We start from the raw sequence: 18224 nt of genomic DNA on the forward strand, positions 1-18224 counted from the left end.
TACCCCTCTAGAAGGAGCAGAACTACCTTGCCTGCGATAGGACGTCCCTTCTTGAGAAAGAGTCATAGCGCTAGCCGGAAGTACTCAAGCAAGATTAAGAAGACCCAAACCTTCGTTGAGAGGGTTGTCAAAAGACGTTGTACTACATGATTCATTTGTGTACTTATTTTCTGTGTACCGTACCCCCTAAATTGTGTGTACTTCAAATATTAATTAACCGCACCATATTTATGTACTCTGAACCACCACAAGAATTTGTATCGTTGTAAATATCTGTATTATGCATGTCGTCTCTCAAAACGCCATCCACGAATTTGTGGTGGACCCTATTTTAAAAACCTACTGTTGGCGTTGGCCACATCATCGGCGCCAGCACTAACAATGAATCAGTGCTTACCAATTGAGAGCAAAAAAGAAGAACTCATTTTCAGTATCTGTCCCATCTCATGCCACCACGCTCACCCCTTCCCTGCCCTCCACCGTCACCCCCGCATTACCACCCGACCGTCGTTCCCCCAACCCGACTTGTCCCCCACCGTGCCACCGGCTGCCGTACCTCCATCCTGCCTTGCCCCCATCGTGCTACCGTCCGTTCCCACCCCGCCTTGGCCCCCGCCGTGCCAATGCTATCCCGCCGCCCCGCCGTGCCACCGCAGTTCCGCTCCACAACTCATCGTGACCGGCCTCCTCCGTCGACGTCCTCTCGATCCAGACGGTATAAGACCTCCCTCTACCAATTTTATTTCATGTATATTTTTTCTAGTGTTCGTATTATTGTGATGAAGTGCACACATTGTGTGTACCTGTGAATTGATGAAATGCATTACATGTGCGCAAATGTGTTTAATGTTTAATTATATATGTGATAATTGTGAATTGATCAACTTTTTTAGTGTGTGCTTGTTTTAGTCAATGCAGCATTGCATTTTGTTGCTCGGGAAGTGTCTCGCGCTATGTTTCATTTTTGCAGGGAATGTCTATAGAGTTGCCAATGTTTTGGCGAAACATAGATTTAGTTCCATTTCGTCAAATTTCTGGCACTCAATATGACCAGGTTTTAGCAAAGGTCATTCCAATTTTTATGTTGATTTTAATTATATGAATGCAACACAAAATGGAAGAGTGCCCCTACTGTTGCGACACTAGGAGTATGTGTGACGATCTCACCTTGACAACAATAAAGGCTTATCCCTCATGCTTCAAAGTGACTAGAAATATTATACTGTAATAATCAATTTTAATATTTGTTGGCACATATTTCGTTCTTAGGCATGTGTTATATATGGTTTCTGCTTCAAAGTGTAATTTCTCTTTTTTTTTACATTTTAACTAGTGTATCCCTTGTCATGCAAGACTTTTTGTCCAAGACAAGTTTTTCCTTTGCGACAGGGAAGAGGTGACTAAGATGACTACTTACCTCAAGAAAGATGGTTTCAATCTCAAATCTAAGATCTATAATGAGGTAGATCACACATATTTTGGTTGTGCTAATTGGAGAGGATTTACCAAAGCTTACGGATTTTAGCCTAGTATGATAATAACATTCTGTATCGGCCTTGATTCCAGTTCTTCCTCCATGTAAGTTTCTAAACAAACTTGTTAATTAAGTAGCCTTTTGATTCCAATTCACCCATAACTTATCTTTCTTGTATAAAATTTATAGCTTATTTTCTATCTCCAAGAAACATACAGAACTTAGTAGATGACACCTATTACACTGCTCGCACTATGCTTACTTGGCAGGAAAAGAGGTACCCCATGTCCTTTCTTGCTGATATCAAGATGATTAAGAGCACTTATGGAGGTGGTCCAAATGATGCACCATACATGCCACTAGTGCACACACTAGAAATGAACAACATTTCTAGAAAATGCATGGTAAGATTTTGATCGCTAGTATATTTATACTATGTCTTTTTCATATACATTCCTTCTTTCAACGACTCATGTGTTACTATTGCTTACTATGTTACTATTATGTTCAAGAACAGAAGCACCCTAGATGTGTTGTGCCTCATGTGATGGATGACTACCAGGCTGGTGCAATGACCATTATTTCCGATGATAATACATATTTCAGTGCTACATACTCAATTGCACCATAATGATATGGACGGCTCGAAATTAATGAATGGAGACAACTGGTAACCCACAAGTATAGGGGATCGCAACAGTTTTCGAGGGTAGATTATTCAGCCCAAATTTATTGATTCGACACAAGGGGAGCCATAGAATATTCTCAAGTATTAGCAGCTGAGTTGTCAATTCAACCACACCTGAAAGACATGATATCTGTAGCAAAGTATTTAGTAGCAAATTAGTATGGAAGTAACGGCAACGGTGGCAAAAGTAATAGTAGCAGTTTTGTAGCAATCGTAACAGTGGCAACAGAGAAGTAACTAAACAAAGATCAATATGTGAAAAGCTCGTAGGCAATGGATCAATGATGGATAATTATGTCGGATGCAATCCATCATACAACAGCTATAACATAGGGTGACACAGAACTAGCTCCAGTTCATCAATGTAATGTAGGCATGTATTCCGAATATAGTCATACTTGCTTATGGAAAAGAACTTGCATGACCTCTTTTGTCCTACCCTCCCGTGGCAGCGGGGTCCTATTGGAAACTAGGGGATATTAAGGCCTCCTTCTAATACAGTACCGGACCAAAGCATTAGCACTTAGTGAATACTTGAACTCCTCAAACTACGGTCATCACTGTGAAGTGTCCCGACTATTGTCACTCTGGGGTTTGCCGGATCATAACATGTAGTAGGTGACTATTGACTTGCAAGATAGGATCAAGAACTCACATATATTCATGAAAACATAATAGGTTCAGATCTGAAATCATGGCACTCGGGCCCTAGTGACAAGCATTAAGCATGGCAAAGTCATAGCAACATCAATCTTAGAACATAATGGATACTAGGGATCAAACCCTAACAAAACTAACTTGATTACATGGTAAATCTCATCCAACCCATCACCGTCCAGCAAGCCTACGATGGGATTACTCACGCATGGCGGTGAGCATCATGAAATTGGTGATGGAGGATGGTTGATGATGACGATGGCGACAGATTCCCCTGTCCAGAGCCCCGAACGTACTCCAGATCAGCCCTCCCAAGAAAGAACATGGCTTGGCGGCGGCTCCGTATCATAAAACATGATGAATCCTTCTCTTTGATTTTTTCTCCCCTAACATGAATATATAGAGTTGGAGTTGAGGTCGGTGGAGGTCCAGGGGACCCACGAGGCAGGAGGCGCACCCTAGGGGGGCGCCCTGAACCCTCGTGGACAGGGTGTGGGCCCCCTTCTGTTGATTCTTTCACCAATATTTTTTATTAATTCCAAAACGTGACTCTGTGGAGTTTTAGGTCATTCCGAGAACTTTTATTTCTGCACAAAAATAACACCATGGCAATTCTGCTAAAAACAGTGTTAGTCCGGGTTAGTTCCATTCAAATCATGCAAGTTAGAGTCCAAAACAAGGTAAACGGTGTTTGGAAAAGTAGATGCGTTGGAGACGTATCAACTCCCTCAAGCTTAAACCTTTGCTTGTCCTCAAGCAATTCAGACAAACTGAAAGTGATAAACAAAAACTTTTACAAACTCTATTTGATCTTGTTGTTGCAAATATGTAAAGCCAGCATTCAGGTTTTCAGCAAAGATTATGAACTAACCACATTCACAATAACATGTAGGCCTCATGTTACTCATATTAATGGCATAATCAACTAGCAAGCATTAATAATAAATCTTGGATGCCCACACTTTCTCGAAACAATTGTAATAGGATATAACAAGATGGTATCTTGCTAGCCCTTTCCGAGACCGCAAAACATAAATGTAGAGCACCCCTAAAGATCAAGGACTGACTAGACATTGTAATTCATGGCAAAAAGGATCCAGGCACAGTCATACTCCATGTAGATTAATAACAATGCATGCAAATGACAGCGGTGCTCTCCAACTAGTGCTTTTTAATAAGAGGATGATGAATCAACATAAAAGTAAATAGATAGGCCCTTTGCAGAGGGAAACAGGGATTTGCACAGGTGCCAGAGCTCGAGTTTTGAAACAGAGATAAATAATATTTTGAGCCTCATACTTTCATTGTCAACATAACAACCAAGAGATCTCGATACCTTCCATGCTACATACATTATAGGCAGTTCCCAAACAGAATGGTAAAGTTTATACTCCCCCACCACCAACGAGCACATTCCATGGTTGGTCCGAAACAACGGGTAACGTCCAACTAACAACAATCCTGGGGGAGTTTTGTTTGCAATTATTTTGATTTGATTTGAGCATGGGACTGGGCATCCCGGTTACCGGCCATTTTCTCGTGAATGATGAGCGGAGTCCACTCATCGTGAGGATAACCCACCTAGCATGGAAGATATAGACAACCCTAGTTGATACATGAGCTATTCGAGCATACAAAGCAGAATTTCATTTGAAGGTTAGAGTTTGGCACGTACAAATTTACTCGGAATGGCAGATAAATACCGCATATAGGAAGGTATGGTGGACTCATATGGAATAACTTTGGGGTTTATGGAAGTGGATGCACAAGCAGTATTCCCGCTTAGTACAAGTGAAGGCTAGAAAGAGACTGGGAAGCGACCAACTAGAGAGCGACAACAGTCATGAACATGCATTAGGATTAACCAACAATGAGTGCAAGCATGCTTAGGATATAAATCACCATGAACATAAATATCGTGGAGGCTATGTTCATTTTGTTTCAACTACATGCATGAACATGTGCCAAGTCAAGCCACTCAAATCATTCAAAGGAGGATACCACCCTATCATACCACATCACAACCATTTTAATAACATGTTGGCACACAAGATAAACCATTTAAACTCCTAGCTAATTAAGCATGGCATGAATAACTATAATTTCTAATTGTCATTGAAAACATGTTTCACTCATAATTGATTGAATCAGGAACGATGAACTAATCATATTTACAAAAACAAGATAGGTCGAGTTCATACCAGCTTCTCTCATCTCAATCATTTCATCACATGTCATCATTATTGCCTTTCACTTGCACGACCGAACGGTGTGGATAATAATAATAGTGCACGTGCATTGGACTAAGATGGAATCTGCAAACATTTAGTTCAAAGGAGATGACAAGGTAATATGGGCTCTTGGTTAGATCAATAATAATGCATAAGAGAGCCACTCATCATTTTCATCGTGGTCTTCCCCTCTCGACCCCCAAAGAAAAGAAAGGAAATTCAAAGAACGAGAAAAACTATTTACATGGGAAAGCTCCCAACAAGCAAAAGAAGAACAAGAAATCTTTTTGGGTTTTCTTTTAAGACTACGACTACAAGCATGGAAAGTAAACTAGCTAAAAGCTAAAACTAATTTTTTTGGTTTTTTTCTCAAAGTATTTCAAACACAAAAGAAGAAAGCAAGAAAATAAAATAAACTAGCATGGATAGTACAATGAAAAAGTATGAACACCGACAACTAGAATGAGTGTGTGAACATGAATGTAATGTCGGTGAGAAATACGTACTCCCCCAAGATTAGGCTTTTGGCCTAAGTTCGTCTATGCCCATGGATCAAAGTAATCCTCTCCATTCACAGAGGAGGGTCCTTGGGGTGCCACTGGTTAGCGAGCACCTCCAGATCCCACTGATAAATAGACTCCCGATATGGATCAAGAGGTGGCTCAGGCTCAGGCTCTGGAACTCGTGTCACCTCCCAGTATGCATAGATGTCCTCAGGCATGATGAGGTACGTGCCTGAATGTATATTAAACAAAGAGGGTGCATGCATGGTAATAGTGTCACACTTACTTTTAGCAAATACAAAGTTATACTTAAGTCTCTTCTTCTTATCTTTAACAATAAAATCATGTGCTACCATACTCTTATAGTCTAAGAAGATAGTGGGCAGCAATTTTTCCTCTTTCTCATAATGCCTAATAGATATTTCAAAGATTTTAGCAAGGCGTGAAGCAAAGATACCTCCAAAGATGGGGCCCTTTGAACGGTTAAAACTTAACCGTTTAGCAACAATAGCGCCTAAACTGAAAGTTGTATCACGAAATAAATCATGGCGTAAAATAGCAAGGTCAGGAGCACTGAGGGCCCCACTATTCCCACGACCAATTAAACATCTACTAGTAAATATTTCAAAGTAACGTAGGACAGGAAAATGTACACTAGTAATCCTTGCATCTGAAACTTTAATCGTTTCCCCTACAACAATTCTATCAATAAATTCATCCACATCACTAGGATGTGGTTCCTCGACGCTGACCTCAAAGGGCAACTTGCAAACCACACAAAAATCATATAGTGACATCTCCTGAAACTCATCATATAAATAAAAATCCACCAAAGGTGGTGATCTTCTAGCATGGAAATGAAAGTTTGCACGAAAATATTAGTGAGTAGGAGATACTGTTCACACTGGTCGTGGAGGAAGTCGGTGAGGCCTGCATTCTCAGCCAAATAATAAAAGTCGTCGTAAATTCCGGCGGCTCTCAAGAATGCATCACAAGTCCATTCACACGGCCGAACCTTCAAAGTGTGAGGAAGATTGTACTTGGGCTTTTTATTCTCTTCATTCTGCTTTTCCTTCGAGCTTCGGCTCGAGGAGCCTCTCAAGAATCTCTTCATCATTTTCTTCCTCTAAAAAATTTCTGAAATTTTTAGTGACTCGAAATAAAAGTGAACCAAACTCAACAAGATTGATAGCAACTACTCCCACAAGTGCCTAGAGGCTATATCATGCATTAAAACTACTTTAGACCATATAAATTTGACATGCAAGCTCAAGAACAGGGTCACCTCAGCAGAAAAAATTGGTAATAATAAAGCACTAGAACAAAAACTAATTGGACCACTGGAGGAGTCACATACCGAAGAACAATCCCCCAAAGCAGTTTTGTGAGTGGAGCTTTGAGCAAGCAGATCGAAAATGGCAGCAAAACGAGCAAGAACATGAGTTTGAGCTATGAGATGATTTTTTCTGGAGGAAGACGAAGTGTGTGGGTGCGGGAATAAGTGGAGGGGGCCACGTGGGGCCCACGAGGCAGGGGCGCGCCCTCCACCCTCGTGACCAAATGGTGGGTCCCCCTGATGTGTTTTAAGTGCCAGAAATTCTCAAATATTCTACAAAAAATCATACTCAATTTTCAGGGCATTTGGAGAACTTTTATTTTCGGGGTATTTTTTTATTGCACAGATAATTTAGAAAACAGACAAAAAATACTATTTTTGCTTTATTAAATCTAAATAATAGAAAGTAAAAGGAGGGTACAAAAGGTTGTGCTTTCTAACTTCATCCATCTCATTCTCATCAAAAGGAATCCACTAACAAGGTTGATCAAGTCTTGTTAACAAACTTCTTCCGAATAACATGGAACCGGAGAATTTTCGAATAACACTAGGTTACCTCAAAGGGGATATGCATGTCCCCAACAATAAGAATATCATATTTCTTTTTGACAGTAGGAAGAGGGAATTCAAAACCTCCAATAGTAATCATTGAAATTTTTCCAATAGAATCTATACTATGAACTTGGGGTTGTTTCTTTGAAAAGTGTACCGTATGCTCATTACCATTAACATGAAAAGTGACATTGCCTTTGTTGCAATCAATAACAGACCCTATAGTATTTAGAAAGGGTCTACCAAGGATGATTGACATACTGTCGTCCTCGGGAATATCAAGAATAACAAAGTCCATTAAAAAAGTAACATTTGCAACCACAACAGGCACATCCTCACAAATACCGATGGGTATAGCAGTTGATTTATCAGCCATTTGCAAAGATATTTCAGTAGGTGTCAACTTATTTAAATCAAGTCTACGATACAAAGAGAAAGGCATGGGCTCCAAGATCACATAAAGCAATTTTAACATAATTTCTTTTAATGGAGCATGGTATAGTTGGTACTCCTGGATCTCCTAATTTCTTTGGTATTCCACCCTTAAAAGTATAATTAGCAAGCAAGGTGGAAATTTCAGCTTTTGGTATCTTTCTTTTATTTGTAACAATATCTTTCATAAACTTGGCATAAGGATTCATTTTAAGCATATCAGTCAAACACATACGCAAAAAGATAGGTCTAATCATTTCAACAAAGCGCTCAAAATCCTCATCATCCTTTCTCTTGGATAGCTTAGGAGGAAAAGGCATGGGTTTCTGAACCCATGGTTCTCTTTCTTTACCGTGCTTCCTAGCAACAAAGTCTCTTTATCATAACGTTGATTCTTTGATTGTGGGTTATCAAGATCAACATCAGGTTCAATCTTTACATCATTGTTATTACTAGGTTGAGCATCAACATGAACATCATCATTGAAATTATCACTAGGTTCATGTCCATTACCAGATTGTGTTTCAGCATCAGAAATAGAAATATCATTGGGATTCTCAGGTGTGTCAACAACAGGTTCACTAGAAGCATGCATAGTCCTAACGTTTTTCTTTTTCTTCTTCTTAAAAGGACTAGGTGCATCAATATTAGTTCTCTGAGAATCTTTCTCAACTCTCTTAGGATGGCCCTTAGGATACAAAGGTTCCTGAGTCATTTTACCACCTCTATTCATAACTCTAACAACATTATCATTGTTCTTATTATTTAATTCATTGAGCAAATCATCTTGTGCCTTCAGCACTTGTTCTACTTGAGTGGTAACCATGGAAGCATGTTTACTAATAAGCTTAAGATCACCATTAACTCTAGACATATAATCACTCAAGTGTTCAACCATATATGCATTACGTTTCAATTGTCTACCAACATAAGCATTGAAGTTTTCTTGTTTAACAATAAAATTATCAAACTCATCCAAGCATTGACTAGCAGACTTATTACGAGGAATATCACCTTCATCAAATCTATAAAGTGAATTTACCTTTACTACCTGTGTCGGGTTATCAAGACCATGTATTTCTTCAATAGGTGGTAAATTCTTAACATCTTCAGCTTTAATACCCTTTTCTTTCATAGATTTCTTTGCCTCTTGCATATCTTCAGGACTGAGAAATAAAATACCCCTTTTCTTTGGAGTTGTCTTAGGAGTTGGTTCAGGAAGTGTCCAATCATTATCATTGCTCAATATATTATTCAATAATAATTCATCTTGCTCAACAGTTCTTTCCCTGAAAACACAACCAGCACAACTATCCAGGTGGTCTCTGGAAGCATAGGTTAGTCCATTATAAAAGATATCAAGTATTTCATTTTTCTTGAGAGGATGATCAGGCAAAGCATTAATTAATCGGAGAAGCCTCCCCCAAGCTTGTGGGAGACTCTCTTCTTCAATTTGCACAAAATTAAATATTTTCCTTAAAGCAGCTTGTTTCTTATGAGCGGGAAAATATTTTGCAGAGAAGTAATAAATCATATCCTAGGGACTACACACACAACCAAGAGCAAGAGAATTAAAACATATCTTAGCATCACCCTTTAATGAGAAAGGAAATAATTTAAGGATATAATAGTAGCAAATTTTTTTCTCATGAGTGAATAGGGTGGCTATATCATTCAATTTAGTAAGATGTGCCACAACAGTTTCAGATTCATAGCCATAAAAAGGATCAGATTCAACCAAAGTAATTAACTCGGGATCGATAGAGAATTCATAATCCTTATCAGTAACACAGATAGGTGAAGTAGCAAAAGCAGGGTCATATTTCATTCTAGTATTCAAAGACTTTTCTTTCAGCTTAACTAATAGTTTCTTAAGATCATATTTATCATTGCAAGCAAAAAGGTCTCTAGCCGTATCCTCATCCATAACATAACCCTCAGGCACAACAGGCAACTCATATCTAGGGGGAGAATCTTCATCATCACTTTTATTAATATCATCAATTTCAATAAGTTCATTATCCCTAACCCTAGCAAGTTGTTCATCACAAAATTCACCTAATGGCACATTATTATCAAGAAGAGAAGTAGTTTCATCATAAGCATCATGCATAGCAGAGGTGGCATCATCGATAACATGCAACATATCAAAATCAATAGCAGGTGTAGGTATCACAAGTTTACTCAAATTAGAAGGTGAATCAAGTGTGGAGCTAGATGGCAGTTCCTTACCTCCCCTCGTAGTTGAGGGAAAAATCTTGGTTCTTTCATCTTTCAAATTCCTCATAGTGATCAACAGATACAAATCCCAAGTGACTCAAAGAATAGAGCTACGCTCCCCAGCAACGGCGCCAGAAAAAGGTCTTGGTAACCCACAAGTATAGGGGATCGCAACAAATTTTGAGGGTAAAGTATTCAACCCAAATTTATTGATTCAACACAAGGGGGGCCAAAGAATATTCTCAAGTATTAGCAGCTGAGTTGTCAATTCAACCACACCTGAAAGACTTAATATCTGCAGCAAAGTATTTAGTAGTAAAGTAGTATGGAAGTAACGGTAACGGTGGCAAAAGTAACAGTAACAGTTTTGTAGCAATCGTAATAGCGGCAACGGAGAAGTAACTAAACAAAGATCAATATATGAAAAGCTCGTAGGCAATGGATCAATGATGGATAATTATGTCGGATGCAATTCATCATGCAATAGTTATAACATAGGGTGACACAGAACTAGCTCCAGTTCATCAATGTAATGTAGGCATGTATTCCGAATATAGTCATACGTGCTTATGGAAAAGAACTTGCATGACATGTTTTGTCCTACCCTCCCGTGGCAGCGGTGTCCTATTGGAAACTAAGGGATATTAAGGCCTCCTTTTAATAGAGTACCGGACCAAATCATTAGCACTTAGTGAATACATGAACTCCTCAAACTACGGTCATCACCGGGAAGTGTCCCGACTATTGTCACTCCGGGGTTTGCGGAATCATAACACATAGTAGGTGACTATTGACTTGCAAGATAGGATCAAGAACTCACATATATTCATGAAAACATAATAGGTTCAAATCTGAAATCATGGCACTCGGGCCCTAGTGACAAGCATTAAGCATGGCAAAGTCATAGCAACATCAATCTTAGAACATAATGGATACTAGGGATCAAACCCTAACAAAACTAACTCGATTACATGGTAAATCTCATCCAACCCATCACCGTCCAGCAAGCCTACGATGGGATTACTCACACACGGCGGTGAGCATCATGAAATTGGTGATGGAGGATGGTTGATGATGACGATGGCGATAAATTCCCCTCTCTGGAGCCCCGAGCGGACTTCAGATCGGCTCTCCCAAGGAAGAACAGGGCTTGGCGGCGGCTCCGTATCGTAAGACGCAATGAATCCTTCTCTCTGATTGTTTTCTCCCCGAACGTGAATATATAGAGTTGGAGTTGAGGTCGGTGGAGGTCCAGGGGACCCACAAGGCAGGGGGCGGGGGCGCGCCCTGCACCCTCGTGGACAGGATGTGGGCCCCCTTCTGTAGATTATTTTGCCAATATGTTTTATTAATTCCAAAACACGACTCCATGGAGTTTTAGTTCATTCTGAGAACTTCTATTTCTGCACAAAAATAACACCATGGCAGTTCTGCTGAAAACAACGTCAGTCTGGGTTAGTTCCATTCAAATCATGCAAGTTAGAGTCCAAAACAAGGGCAAAAGTGTTTGGAAAAGTAGAGACTTGGAGACGTATCACCAACTACCGAGAGAGTGAGAGTTCAAGGTTGGCGATCGGTGGATCTCTGTCCTACACCATGGACATGCAGGGGTTTTCCTATTCTTCAAAATTGTTCCTAAAGGAAAGGAGTACCGTGCTAGTAGTTATGATGGTTGATGGTATATATGTATATATACTACTAGCTAGCTACCTAGCTAGGATAACTATGAATGAACAAGATGTAATATGCAGGCATGGTTTAGTTTAGCGAGTGTTTAATTAGTCATGATCGATAAGAACTAGCTAGTGTGTGGTTAATATATGTACGCATGTGAAACGATGTGTGTATTAATGCAAATAGCTTATAAATGTGGGACAAAATGTGTTTATATAAATTGGTAATTAATTACGTTGCCATGGCAGCAATTTTTTACAGCTTTTCAAAACACTAGTAATGGCGTGCGGACAATGCGCAATGCCAGAGAAGATTTATCTTATTACTGTTGTTACACTATGCCACACGCCATAGCTATGGATGATATTGTCGTCGTGTAGATAAATCCAACACCATAGGTATTCAGAATAGTGCTGGCGTAGGCTCCAACGATAGCACTATATTTTAACACTAGCGCCATATTGGTGGTGTCAGGCTCCTACGCCAGCAAGGCAGTTTTTGGCACGCCATACCTAGGCTTTTTTGCACTGGTGTCAAATCGGTAGATCCAAAATGCCTTCTATGAAAACTTTAAACTAATATTTGAACTCAACTTTTTTCAAAAATATCTGCTTTTTGTGATGACTCATGTACTCTGCCCATACCCATTTATTCACAGGGTTAGCTTTGCAAGATGTCAGAAGCTAGTGACAGCCAGAATGTTTCAGAGGCCAATGTTGATCCCGGTGATGGATCAAGTCCAGAGGGGAGCTATTATGAGGGAGTGAGAAGCTCTCCAGAACTGCCTAATGCTGCCACTAGGGCAAGGAAGAAGAGAACCTTAGATGATGAGGATGAGGATTTTGTTGCTAGTGAAGCAACATCAAAGAAGAAGCTTGTACTCAGAAAGGAGTATGGCACATCTGCTAGTGCCAAAACAAGTGCAAAGGACAAAACTGCTATGAGAAAGGTTTCCCAGTCCAAGAAGGACAAGGTCACTGAGGAGGAGCCACCAAAGAAAAACAGGACCAGGAAACAGTCAATGAATGTGGTGTTCAAGCCTACCTCCATGAGGAGAGATGACATGTATAAGAGTGAGGATGAAGAAGTTGAAGCAAATCCACCTCCTGCCAAGTCTCAAAAGCTCATGGAAGATGCAATGAAGAGTGCTACTACCACCAAGTCCAAGCCTAAAACTCTTGCACCCAAGAGGTCTACAACAAACATCTCTCTTAGTGAGAAGAACAAGGCCCCAGTGCCTGAAGCTGATGATGATTCACTAGTGCTCAGGAAGCTAAGACCCAAGATTCTAGAGCATGACAACACACATCCTGTTGTGGAGAGCATGATACTGAGAAAAGATAAAGGATTGCGTCAAAGGATATTGTCAGATCCATATGCTGTCGAGAGAAGAACTGCTTGTAATTACCGTTTCCACACCAGAGAGCGCAACAAGACTTCTATGAGACAATGTTGCTAGATAAGAAGCCAATTGTGAGTGATATGAAATGGGTGGATTGGGAGTATATTGATGCAAATGAAGAAAATCTTGCTGGTGTAGATGATTTTGTTGGAAAGAAGCTTACCAAGTGGAATGATGAGATAATCATGCAATTCTACTCTACTACTCATTTCTATTCAGATGGAAGGATAGTGTGGATGACCGAGGGACACAGGTACCAGTCAACCATCTCAGAATGGGCTACTCTTCTTGGTGCTGCTAAACAAGAAGAGGATGACATCGATGTATATGCAAAGCCCAATATGGACCATAATTCCATGAAGAATATATACAAGACTATCCCAGAGAAAGATCTTGAGACACACAAGCTTGGTTTAGTGAAGCACCTGCTAGCTGGTTTGGCCACCATCAACACAATTTTGAGTCACACCTTATTGCCCAAATCTGGAGATGACAAGATGATTCGTGGCCACTCCACCAACCTGATGCATCTTTTTGATACACCTTAGAAGTTCAAGGTGATGAGCCTCTTTGTTGAAACTATCAAGAGAACTGCAGCCGACTAGAAGAGATCATGTGGTTTTGCTCCGCACATTCAGTTGCTCATCAACTCCAAGGTTGGCACAAGCACATATCTTCTTGATCACGAGCATCTCCCTTTGTTGCCAGAGTTCAAGGATAATGTAGTGGTGATGGATCCTTCACACTCTACATCTGCTAAGGCATAGGAGAAGATCCAGGCAGCTGTTGTAGCTAAAGCAGCTCAGGAGGCATCTACACACAATGCTCCCATTGCCAACCTCAAGACAAAAAACGACCGGATGACTTATCTGTTGGAAGCAACCCTGAGGATTGAGCGAAGTTTGGCTAACCTCACCAAGAACCAGGAGAGCCTAGAGCGGGTGGTCGAGACAAAGATACATGATCTTGATGTAAAGATCACAGAGGTTCAGACCATAGTGGAGAAGATAAGGAATGGTGTTGATGCTGCTAGAGCTGCTGCAGAGGACAGTGGAGATGACTTACCCACTACAGATAGATTCCAAACAGTGCCTAGGGCATCCAGATCTGCTGTTGTACCTGTTGCAGGCAATAGAGCTACAGTTTCTGCACCTGCTGCTGCTTCTACCATGCCACCTCCAGTTTCTACTCCACCAGCCCAGTAGACATCAGCCAAAGGATTTGCAGAAGCACTCTCTCAATGCCATCTACGCACACCGGAGTTGCCAGCCAGATGACTTCATCGCTAGGAGATGTCGAGGATTGTGTCTAGAGAGACGTATAGCTCTATGCTTATTCGAGTGTTTTGGTACTTATTGCCAAAGGGGGAGAATATGTATAGATCATTTAGGCTGAGAAAGAGAGAGAGAGAGAGAGAGAGAGAGAGAGAGAGAGACTTTGCCACTCTTTGGTTTATGCTACTTTGTTTGGTATGCTTGTGAGATACTATATTGGTTGTGTGTGATTGATCATACTATGCTTCATGTGATGCTTAATGCTTATAACTATCATTATCTTTGTATGATTATTCACTTGTGTTTTGGTGATGAGTGCTTACTATTCCATTCATATCATTTTGTGCGCTCCACCAAGTTGTATGTGACATGGAAGATAGATCCATGATCCTAATCGATTGTGCATTTGCATTCAAAAACATTTTTTTTAATAATGCACAAATTTAGGGGGAGCCCTTGCTTATCACATACTTCTCAAAGCGATGATATATTTCATTCGTTTAATTATTTGTCGAAGTTTTGATCTAAATGTTGTCACCAATTACCAAAAAGGAGGAGATTGAAAGTGCAACTAATCCTCAGGTGGTTTTGATAATTAATAACAACATATATCTCATTGAACTAATATTCATTCGAGTCAAAGATTTCAGAATGTTCAATGATTGGTATGGCAAGGACTAGTGATTGTGGGCCCCTCAAAATGCTAAGGACATGGATTGGCCAAAGCTCAAGACTCTACATTTTTTGTTAAGTGATCCAAGATCACATTGAGTCCATAGGAAAGCCAATACTATTAAAAGGGGATGAGGTGTTGCTTAATGATTGATTTGCTCAAGTGCTTAGAGATATTGCTCCAAAACCCCCAACCACTTTCTCCTCCAAATATGTCCAATCCTACATTCTAATTTGGCCCCACCGAAATTCCCTATCCGGAGCCACCGAGTTCTTCTGGACATAACCACTGCCAAACCCTAACAAATCGGATCCACCGATATGGATCTCGGTCACATCGAGATGGCCTTGCTAACTCTTTGTTACTAGTTGCAATTATTTCAGTCCCACCGAGTTTTGCAATTGGTACCACCGAGATGGCTTGCCAACTTTCTGTTGCCTTATTGCTTCACTTCGGTCCTGCTGAGTTGATGCAACCACCAAAATGAGATATGCCCTTGCCATTGCACATTGGTTTCTCCGAGTTGTTCCAGCCGGTCCCATCATGATTCCTAATGTTCATATCTTTTACACAGGTTGGTGCCACTGAGAATTCTGACTGGTGCCACCGAGTTGGGTTAAAAGTGTGTAACGGTTGGATTTTGTGTGGAGGCTATATATACCCCTCCACCCCCTCTTACTCAGTAAGAGAGCCATCAGAATGTGCCTGCACTTCCACTACTCATTTTCTGAGAGAGAACCGCCTACTCATGTGTTGAGATCAAGAGATTCCATTCCTACCATTTGAACCTTGATTTCTAGCCTTTCCCAAGTTGCTTTCCACTCAAATCGTTCTTCCACCATAGCCAAATTTGTGAGAGAGAGTTGAGTGTTGGGGAGACTATTATTTCAAGCACAAGAGCAAGGAGTTTGTCATCAACACGCCTTCTATTACCTTTTGGAGAGTGGTGTCTCCTAGATTGGTTAGGTCTCGCTTGGAAGCCTCCGACATGATGTGGAGTTGAACCAAGAAGTTTGTAAGGGCAAGGAGATCGCCTACTTCGTGAAGATCTAGCCGAGTGAGGCAAGTCCTTGGTGGTCGATTGCCATGGTGGGATAAACAAGGTTGCTTCTTCGTGGACCCTTCGTGGGTTGAAGTCTCCATCAACGTGGATGTACGATAGCACCACCTATTGGAACCACGCCAAAATTCTTCGTATTCCCACTCCGTTTGCCTTCTCCAAACCCTTCCTTTACTTACATTTGCAATGCTTTACTTTCCACTGCTATACTTTTAGAATTGCATGTGTAGGTTGATTGCTTGACTTGTTATGATTGCTAAAATCTGCCTACAACTAAAAGGGAAAATTTTAAGTTTTATTTGATCAAATAATCTAATCACCCCCCTCTAGACTTACTTTCAATCCTACAGAGTGTTGGATGACAGAAAAACTAGAATATGTATGCCCTGTTGCAACATACGTGCAATTAGCTAGTCAATGGTAATTGAGTGGTGAGGTGAAGGATTTTACCCCCCCCCCCCCCCCAAATACTGGGCGTAAGTTTAAAAATATAAAAAATAGGTGTAGTGTCATCTTTATTGAGCGGTGACGTAATATCATCTGTAAGTCTATGATCTGATTTCACAGGAGGCCTTAGCCCGGGCTATCACAACCCACAAGATCAACGAGGACGCAGACAAGATCCTTGTCACCGCAATGACCAACAGCCCAAGCCACCCTGCGGCATGCAAGCACGCGGCCATCGATTGACAACAGCCAGCTCGAGCCCAAACCTTATTCGGCACTTCACGTGCTAGTCACAGTGCAAAAACCAACCTGGTGCACACCCCCTCGTCCACTTGGGCTCGACTCATTTTAGTTTTTTCCTTCTTCGAACGAACACGATATTGTTTCTTTTTTCTAAAGCGGCACAACGGTTTTGTGAAGCTTCCAGACAGTTTTGGTAAGCTTCTGACCAATTTTTTTTGTTTCCTCGACAGTTTTAATTTAGTTTTTTTCTTTTCTTTCCCTTTTTTAAATGCGCAAACTTTTTTCAAATTCACAAACCTTCTACAAATTCCTGAATCTTTTAAGCGGATTCAAAAAATATTCATGAATTCGCTAACTTTTTCCGTATGCATGTATTCAAATCAACATTTTTTTCCAAATTTTCAAAATCAGTGATTTGTTTTTTCAAATTCGTGAACTTTCTCCAAATTCACGATTCTTTCTTCAAAATCCACGTTTTTTTTTCAAATTCTTGAACTTTTTTTACATCAGCGAACTTCTTGCAAATCTATTAACTTTATTTTCAAAACCCGTGATGTTTTTCGAACTCATGAAGGTTATTTCAAATTCGTGAACTTTTTTGAATTTGCGATTTTTTTGAATCCATTAAGGTTTTTGAAGTCGTGATTTTTGTCTCAAAATCGTGAACTTTTTTTTAATACTGATGTTTTTATGGAAGCCGCATTTTTTCGAAATGTCAATGCTCGACCGGTCAACTGCGACCAGCGATCCAGAGAAACCCGGCTCGTCCCCGAGCGAGTACTCGCTTCCTTGTTGGGCCGGCCCACGATGGGTGCGCGTGAGGTGGTTAGGTGCTTTCCAGCCCGTCCGTGACTCACCATGAGTCCTTCACCGCCGCCCTGGCGCGCGCGTGCGTTCAACCCACGACTCGCCGAGGTCCGGGCTGCGAGTGGCGACGCTATGCATGACTCCTACCGGCACCCGACGACGACGAATCCTTGCTGCCAAATGCAAAATGCCCCGAGGCGGGGAGAGGGGCGGTGGAACTTCCGCCGCCCCACGGCCGCGCTGCTCCCCCACGGCCAGACACGCGCCCAGGCCGCTCCTACCTGCGCACCAGGGATTGGCTCGCCATGCTGGTCGTTGCAACTTGCGACCGTCCGGGTCACGCACGCCACGCCGCCTCGCCCGTCCGCGTGCGTAAAGAAAGTCCCCAAGGGGCGTCGCGCTCGGCAGGCTGCGCCCCCCATCCTCTCGACGACGACTCCTCGCTCCCGAACCAGTAGCGGCGCGTACCCGATAGTCTTACATACGTGCCGGTTGTTCCTTACTTCGTCGCCCGTCCTGCTCCCGGGCCCGTGGGTGGTATCAGATACGTA

The sequence above is a fragment of the Triticum aestivum genome, chromosome 6B (assembly GCF_018294505.1).
Source record: "Triticum aestivum cultivar Chinese Spring chromosome 6B, IWGSC CS RefSeq v2.1, whole genome shotgun sequence".
Taxonomy (NCBI): domain Eukaryota; kingdom Viridiplantae; phylum Streptophyta; class Magnoliopsida; order Poales; family Poaceae; genus Triticum; species Triticum aestivum.